Raw genomic sequence first — 9,804 nt, 5'->3', positions numbered from 1 at the left:
AAAGTAGTTGCATAATATTAACCGCTAGACTAGACTGTAATACTGCTAGTACAATAAGGTAAGTACTTTTCGAAGGCCAAAAATATGTGACACGCAAATCAAATGACAGAGGAATAAGAGCTACGTTTTAGCTCTCATAATAATTATGCTCAGAGAAAATTAATGGTTCCGTACCGTGAACTGTGAAACGTATTAACTTTATTAGATTGGGCCTTTGTTTGAGCCATACAGAACAACCTGTAGATTAAGAAAGTAGATAACAATTGTAAAATAAGCAATGTATAGTAGAGCTTAAGTAAAGTCCCAAATCCCCCGCTGTCACGACGACGAACCGACCATTTGCGAAAATTCAACAATCACATCACATTGCATTTCCCTGAGGAGCGCTTCTCACGCTTCTCTCTGACACCAGATGTGATATGTTGTCTGATTGATGATTTCAACAGATGCAAATGAATAAGACCTTAATATTCTTAGTCGAGTAAATATTAGGAATTTTAATATTCGCAACACTACCTCTTTTTATACGTAAACAATTAGCACACAGCTTTGACTAACTGCATTATAGTTTTTTGGCGATAGAATTGTTTACATATATAATAGTTATTTTCTCAAACATGCAATGAAATATTGATGTTATGTTCCTTATAATAGGCTGCGAAGTATGACGTTTCAGGTGCGGCTAGGACAAAAGGTCGTTAATGGAATTTCATACAACAGGCCTAGGCCGGCAAAGTCCTCTTTTTTAATTTTCATTTCATAGATATTTGTGACACAGCATCGTGGCATTCATCCATTAAAAAAAACTAGAGGCAGTATTTGCTTTATGGTTCGTAATGACACTCTGCCACTACGCCAATAAAAAAAAAACAAAAACCAATGTTTGCTATAATTTGCAGTTTTATTTGTATGAAATCAACATGAACTTAATAAATAATACATTATTAACCAAATTCTATAGTGTTAAATTATAAATTTAACTACACAAATAAAAACATTTAAAATATTTCATCTAAACGTTAGCGGTAAAAAGGTCTACTCAAACACGCGTAGTTATTTTTTTTAAATTGTTATGGAGGTAAAGATGAAAAATTTTAATTCTGTTTTATTGGATTTATGGTGCGTTGTTGATTTTTGTACTTTAATATGAGTTCCGACGAAATAATGAAATTAATATTAATTGTAATCGTAGCGTAAGCAGAATTGATTTTAAATAACTTGCTGCCTCTACCGCCAAGTCAAAGACGAAGTATGTATATGGTTGCTTATGGCAATTTTATTATTTGAGAAACGAAGAAAAATGGCTTACAGTTTATTAGAAACTGTTTTGTGGCATATTTTAAATGAATGTAACTACAAATTCGTCAACACTTTGGAAATTATACTTATTTACTCCATGCATAAAGCAAAGATGTATGTGGAACATGATATCAACATGAAAGACTATGTAAACGTATGTGACGAAAACGACAGTCAGACGGATACAAGGCGAAAAAATCAATGATATATGAAAATATACGGGTAGTAAAAATACACGACTCGTGTAAAACATACGCGTGATAATGATATAGGTACGTGTTGGTTATATTTTGGGTGTAGTTTACTTTTAGTTTTTTCTATAAATAAAACTTGGGTTTCGTGGATTTTTTATTTTATTTATTTCATTGCATGTTTGAGAAAAGCACTATACATACCTCGGCGGGAAATGGGGTTGCCCGCGCTCAGACCTATCCGGCCTCGCTTCGCTCGGCCGTCTATATGTCTTCGGCCGGCAACCCCTTTTGTCCCGGCCTCTGTAGTAATGTACTATTGTTTTACAAGGGGGCAAAGTTATTGTTTAACCGCTCGTGCTAATATTGATACCCGAGCAAGGGAAAGATTCCAAAATTGAACCACGAGCGTAGCGAGTGGTTCGAAAAATGGAATTTTGAGCGTTGCGAGGGTTTCAAAGCACGAGGGTTAAACAAAATTTGCTCCCGAGTGAAACACAAAATTTTTCACCACACCAACCCGAAGCAAATATTAAATGTAAAATATCAAACAAAATCAAACCTAATCAAATCCAAATGAATGTTATTAAATATTTATTTATCATCCAAAATCATCATAAAAGTCAATCCTACCAGCAAACATAAGAAAACAACTCAAAATTTGCATTTGATTACTTTGCCTCACATATGAATAAAATGCAACTTTGCTATCAGTTTTTGAAGTGCAAATTAAGCCTTTCCGAGCTGGTGTCGTGAAAACATAATTTTTTACCCACAGCAACTTTGATTTCAATAGCAGCGCATATAACGCCGTTGCGTTACATTGCCGTTGCCTATTGGAAAGTTACGATACAAGTGCAAAAAAAAGGAAATTCGCAACGAGAGTAAAGTTACAGTAGGTCCAAAAAAAGAAAGCAACTATATAAAACATAGGTATTCCACAAAGGAGGGTGAAGTAAATCAAAAGAGCAAGAACATTTCCGAGAAGAGCTTTCGCGAACATATTCCGCGAACTAGGTTACTAGGGAAAACACACACTCACTAACCTAATGTCACCTAACGTCCTTAGGCCCAAGATTCTACTTGTTGGATTTTTTGAATCAAAGTTGCATTTCTCTTGTTTCGTTCGATTTTAAAACGAAAGAAATTAATCCAAATTTCCCTACACTTTTGATTTCAAACTCAACTGCCAAGTTTTCTTGTATGACGGACCTTAGGATAAAACATGTAGCAGACAAACGGCGACACGTGATGCGGCCGCCGGTGCGTAGCCCCGTGGAAAGAAAACGGCTTTCTTTACGAGCTATTTCGCTGAGCCAATATTTCTCCGCGACAGAGCGCGCCATCATAAAATAAAACGAAAAATTCCAACGCACTGCCACAACCGCCATGAAAATCATGGCCCAGATTTTTATTGACATCGGTGAGAGCTTCATTCCAGAAATTTCTTGATTAGTCTACACACGAGCAAACACAAGGCCAAATTGCATGCAATAGCAAGCAATAGCAAGAAAGTAAAGATTACCTAAAATGTAATTAATTATCGGTGAGTTGCAATGATAATTGGTGCATAATTGAAACCAACACTTTCGAAATATCCTTAGGGTCACTATTGTATTTTGTATCAAATCACGAAAAGTCTTGTTTTGATAAAATCTATAGCTAAATACTATAGGTATATAACTTATTGACACACATTTCCAAAACATAATTATATTTTGACAAATATTATCCACATCCAGTTAGATTTTTATTACTAAAGTATCAAAATTTTAGTACAAAATAAGGAAAGATATGAATATTGCCTGTTATGCTATTCATCCGAGCCATCAACAAGCCACTTGTATACAAGCAAAACCATTTTATTCGATCCCTGAATATTCATGTTGGGACGAACAGCACAAAACATTCCCTACGTCTAGCGGCTAGACATACATGAAAGTACTTATTGAATAAGCAATTATGCCGTTTCCCGTTGGTACAGTTTACTTTAATATATTTTGGCGAAAATATGGAGAGAAGAGAATAAAATAACGTAAGTAAACCAACAAAAAATATTCCATGCATCCTTACAACATATTCATTCAATACACAGTTCACAATAGCTAAACATTCGCATATTGCGTAGGTATACGTATAGTGTAAGTACCACAAAACTTATATGAACTTTACCCGTAGGTAGCTAAAAGTTGCATAAATAAGGTCCTACGTCTAATTTTTATAGGTCATTTATTTAACCTCCCTTAAAATAATTATGAATTTAAATTTTATGATTGAGGCATGCAACGGGAGGGCGTACCTTAGGAATATAATCTACAACCGTGTAAATACCTACTAAAATTGTGTGTAACATAACTATTAAAACTTTGTTTCCCACAACGTTCTGTTTTTCTCTCAAATAACACGCGAAGTACAGAGTGCACTTGTTATTTATATTGTGCACTTGAGGCTCGTACGACAAATGCTTGACAAAATACTCTGCCAATTGTGTCGGAGTGCCGCCCTCAATTGTTCGAGATGAAAAATGGCCTATTCGGATTGTTCCCGAACAAATGCGTGCCGTGTGGGTCATTACGCTTTGTTTTAGGAGTAAGAACGACAAAAAATTCACTGTGAAAAGCTAAAATTTCCGCATCCGCCCTCTTGAGTTGCGAGGAGCCGTGTTTAAAGTACGGCCAATTGTTTTGCTCTGAATATTTTGTTTCGGTATGGAGTGCTGTTTAAATAAAAAATGAAATTTTACTTCGAAACGTTGTTTAGTTAACAGGGCGAGTGGGCATAAGAACGCTAATATAATGTACAGTACAGTAATATATTAGATTTACTCGTTAGCTAGACTTCTGAAAGCCTTCAATTTTCTTATAGAACCCACGCTACGTTTTCTTCATCTAAGCAATAATACAATCTTGTAATAAACATTACGACATAAGGTCTGGCGTTTTATATCTAGGGGAAGAAAGGAATCTTTGAAAATAGTCAATAATAAGAAAAACGAAAATCGTCGATGGAAATCATAACAAGAGATTTTACTGCCCGACATCCGATTGGAGCAGAGCAAAGATTGTTTCAGGGCACTTGCAGGATAGAGACGAGGCGATAATAACAATGTCGTCACTTCCTCAATCTTAACTTCTTCAATATTTTCAGAAGCGATCCGTAATAAAATTCTATCGAGCTTGGATATTTTTATAAGGCGCATCTTTTTTAGGATTCCCTTATTTAAGTGTATTAGCACCGTGTCCTTTTGTATCTACATATATGTTTTTCTCCGCGGCTTTGATCAGTGACAATTAATGCTAAAAAGCTGAAGGTAACTTGATATGGATATAAATTCATACAAACCAAACAAACGATGGTAAATAGTAATTTAAAAAAAAAACTAACAGATAGGTACCTAAGCAGACTTCATTTGTGTCCGAGTTACAAGCGATTAAATGTCGACCGTATTCGAACAATGCTTCTAAAATGTCACAGCGATACGATACCGATCAGTCAGTGTCAAAAGTGACTTTTTGGTTGAAGAAATGTCACTTTTGACACTAACAGGTCGGTATCGTATCGCTGTGATAACTTAGAATCATTGTTCGAATACGCCCGTAACTTGGTGAAATAATATGAGAGTAGGATCACACTGTCTACCTACTTGTCCAGGTATACCTATAGCTCACATGGTTTTATGAGTCTTTAGTTGATTTGAAAATGTATGTATATTTTATGTATATAAGTCCTTTGCAACCGATATTTCGAGCAATAATTGCATTTTTATTTGTATAAATTCAATACCATTCGTGTTCAGTTGTTGCCTAACCTGTTTAATCGGATTTAACCTAAAGTTTTAAGGTACCTTTCGGATTCAAACTGCACCAGCATTACTGCTGCAGCATTGCAGCGCAACATTGCTGCCGACTACAAAAAGCTGCAATGGCAACATCGATTTTGACATTTGCGGCACCAGTGCAGTCGGTAGCTATGTCACGCCGCAAAACTGCAGCTGTAGTCTCAATCCGAACGTTACCTTTATAAGTATTAGCCGAACTTTTTACGTGCCTACGGGCTACGTAACTAAACAAAGAAATATACCAAGGCGTTATAAAGGAGGGATGGCAGTTAACTAATTGTAGTAATTACTGGGCCGTAAAGACTGCGAGTAAACAGCGGTGACGGCATCGACCGGCGACAGACGCTGCCATTGTCTGTTTGCACGGTGAAAACTGTTTGTTGAGCTAATAAACGTTTTTATACAAAAGTATATATTATTTCATGTTCTATTAGTTAATCATAACATCGAAACCTGATTGAATTGTGCACTTTTAGAAATTATTGCAAGTGACTGTATTTACTCACCTGTGTACAAAAATAAAAATATAGAAAATATACATTACTCAAAAAGAAATGATATAAAGTCAGACCAAGAAAAGTCTGCAGCGGATTTGATAGCCCACGCAGTGCACGTGTTATTTTAAAAGCCAAAATTTTCTGAAATTATGTCGTATACATAACACTTACACTGCGTGGGCTATCAAATCCGCTGCAGACTTTTCTTGGTCAGACTCTATTATGGTCTGGTCTCCCAATCCACAATTTTGTACCTACATTAATTTCGCGCTGCAATATATTTATTACTGCCCGATATTCTTTAAGATACGTCAGGCGTAGCTCACTCCGCAATTTCATCGCTTTGCTACAGGTAGCTAAAAGTACATCCGTTCGCACCCCAATTTTGGGGCAAGCCATAAGCCGCGCGTGGCGCTGTCGCCACCTAGCGGCCATATCTGTGCTGATCGTAACAGACGCGTTTTGTTAGAGAGTGAGTCTTCTGTACCTAGTACTGTTATTTAATTTTATTATGTGGATACGTCAAATATTACGACTAGATACGATACGGACAAAAGTGACATTTCTTCAAACAAAAACGTCATTTTTGACACTGACATATCTAATCAATGTCGTATCAATGTAGTTGTAATATTTGACGTATCTTAAAGTTTGAATCAGGCTGTATAAGGTTCGGATCGGGTTGTTAGGTACTCATAACTACTGTGAAAAGTTACTCTATTCACAAAATCAACCCTCGGCTATCAGTTAATCTTTGCATTTGAAGCAAACACCTTGCCCGAATGTTTATGTGGACTTAAGATGAAAGGGGATAATCGTCCCGAAACCGTCTCCATACAAACGTAGTCCCCAATTTCCTCTCTGGATATTAACATTATTGAAAATATTTTTACATAATTTGATGTATTTTAATCATAGCTACCGTTTGCTTTTTTTGGGTTAAAAAAATTATATGAAACCTGTTTTTCGCTCCTAACTTCTATATATTAATAATAAACAAAAAACCGGGCAAGTGCGAGTCGGACTCGCGCACGAAGGGTTCCGTACCATAATGCAAAAAAAAACGGAAGAAAAAGAAAAAAAAAACGGTCACCCATCCAAGTACTGACCACGCCCGACGTTGCTTAACTTTGGTCAAAAATCACGTTTGTTGTATGGGAGCCCCACTTAAATCTTTATTTTATTCTGTTTTTAGTATTTGTTGTTATAGCGGCAACAGAAATACATCATCTGTGAAAATTTCAACTAACTATCACGGTTCGTGAGATACAGCCTGGTGACAGACAGACAGATAGACAGACGGACAGACGGACGGACAGCGAAGTCTTAGTAATAGGGTCCCGTTTTACCCTTTGGGTACGGAACCCTAAAAACGACAATAATCAAACGGCCCGAATTTTATGTTTTAACTATGACTAAAATACATAAAATACTGTACAAAAATATCCAGGGAGGATAACGTTTGTATGGAGAATCGATCGTCCCCTTTCCTCTTAAAACTCGTCATATCAAAGTTATTGAAAGGCATGAGTGGTCATTAATTAATTAAGGCCCTTCGCGACTTCTCCCCGAGGATCCATTACTTAATTAGCATTACTCATGCTGACCCACCGGGGTATGCCCTTCTGCTTCAATTATGAGACAACTGGCTCCAATCTCAAACACGAAACCTTCTATTTTATTTTCTGTTTAAAACTAAGGAAGAAAAATGATATTAACATAGACCAAAACAAGTCTGCAACGATTTTGATAGTACACGCAGTGCAGGTGTTATATTAAACGTCAAATTTCTATGATATTTGAAACTTCTATGATATTAACACTTGCACTGCGATTGCTATCAAAATCATTGCAGATTTTTTTGGTCTAACTCTACCTACCGTTAGAGTATCTGCTACTCCAATAAAAAATAAAGAAATAAAATAAAAATAATGTATTTGCCAATATATTTATGTCCAAGGTTGTTTTGACTACATACCTATATACTCGTAAGCATGCTAGGCGTGGTTTCTGGCGTATTTTTTTTTATTATCTCAATGTTTATCATATGAATTACCTACCTATTTTGGGTGATATCACATTATTCTAAAGCATAGGTATAGGGTAAATGTCCCTACTTTTAAAATACAAGTAACCGACTTAAGTGACTGAAATACTTACATAGTCAGATAAAAGCACACGATCTCGGCATTATTCAAAACAGACTTTCTTTACTAATGCATTTTATGGTCGTGAGGAAAATTTACGAGGCCCAGGTGAACGCAAAAAAAACGAAAAGGTAAGTACCTCATCGGGGCTGATTTTAATATATAAGTTTTAGGAGCAACGAACAAATTTAGAGTAGAATCTATAGAAAGTTATTCTCCAAGGAGGTTTATTGAATTAAGTGAAAGCCACACAACGGCTGTAAGTATTGGTACATAATTTCACGCGTTCGCTAATATGGACGCGACGACTCAACGACTTTTTCGGTTTGACGGTGTATTGTAATTGCTTGTTAGCTTGGCACCCAAGATTTTTGTAAGCTAATGTTTAATCCCCGTATTAAGAGTTATGCGTGACGCGGGATTTGAAACGTGTTTTTCCCGTATTTTCGAGGCACGCCGTCGCGCCGGTATCCTGGGGGATCCCGTTCGGAAAAACCTCCATAAATATTTCTTACTTTGTTTGTATCTTCCGCGGAGTATCGTTAGCACAATTCCCTTTTTCCTCGCGGGCTGAGGCATCTGCTCCCGGATACTACTCGTATAAGTAGTATAAGCTGATACGTAATCCTTGTTTTTACATCCCAGATACTAGATGGCAGTTCGCTTGATTCGCTTCCCCAACATGTCCGACAAATCTCTCATTTTCAAGTGTCACTCTTAATTTACTTTATTTCCTGTGTTAGCTATGAATTTGAAACCTGAACGTGTATGGGTACCTTTATCAGGGAGATTAGTTGAAAAGTAAACAAACAGAAATAACAGCCGCGGGCTCGATTAAGCGCGATCTGATTGTCTCGAGCCGAATCCATTTTAATCACTGTTTTGTGCGAGCCTTCTAGTAATTAATAATTAACCTTATCTCCAATCAAAACGCTGAAAATCTGTTGTTTTAATTTTTACTTCACTTAATTAAGTTAGACTTAGTACAAAGAGACTAAGAAAATCCCTCAGACACAATAAAATTATTATTAAATCATTAGAATATCACCAATTTATTAAATTATTAAATTTCATACCTAGTTCACGGTTTTATAGGTTCAGCATTATTTTAGATTACCATCATCTTCTTATTCTTACTTAAGGGCTCTGTCGGGGTCCTAAGCCTCTTTCATATTTCATATTCATTCAACAAATAAAATAAAATAAAATGTATTTATTTCCACCTCACAAAGGATACATTTAACAATAGTAACTATTAGATAGATGTCGGTTTTGAAAGCTAACAGCTCATATGTACCTCTTACAAATAAATAAAACTAAATTTCTATCTGAATAGACCTCAGGGTCGGCAAAAATATATAGGAGACACCGCAAACGAAAAAACTCTTAAGTTCGTTCCCAATGTCATTACATTTTATCGGTGCTTTAGAGGGCCCGAAATAAATAGACGATATCAAAAGGGGATTAAGTATTTACACAAACTGTTCACAAGCCCGTGACATCAAAAAACATCGAGAAATATACAGTGTGAAAGGAAACAAACAGATAGGGAATAATTTTAAATGACCCAATGAAAATAGCGAATGAAGCGGACTTAATGCTGCTCGTACATGGTACGTAAGTAATATCTAAATATTTAATCAAGCCCAAGCACTGCGGCGACTAATGCCAATATTAAAACAAGTTAAGATTTTATAGCTACCAACACACACAAAGCAATTGATAGCAGACAATTTATATTATATATATTACAGTGAGTGAGTAAGTAATGTAGGTAAGTAGTGAATAGTCAAACATTACCTACTTATATTTCGACTAGTTAGAAGCGGAAC

The sequence above is a fragment of the Cydia fagiglandana genome, chromosome 8 (assembly GCF_963556715.1).
Source record: "Cydia fagiglandana chromosome 8, ilCydFagi1.1, whole genome shotgun sequence".
In the NCBI taxonomy this organism is placed as follows: Eukaryota; Metazoa; Arthropoda; class Insecta; order Lepidoptera; family Tortricidae; genus Cydia; species Cydia fagiglandana.
Note: the sequence above shows the minus strand (reverse complement) of the source record.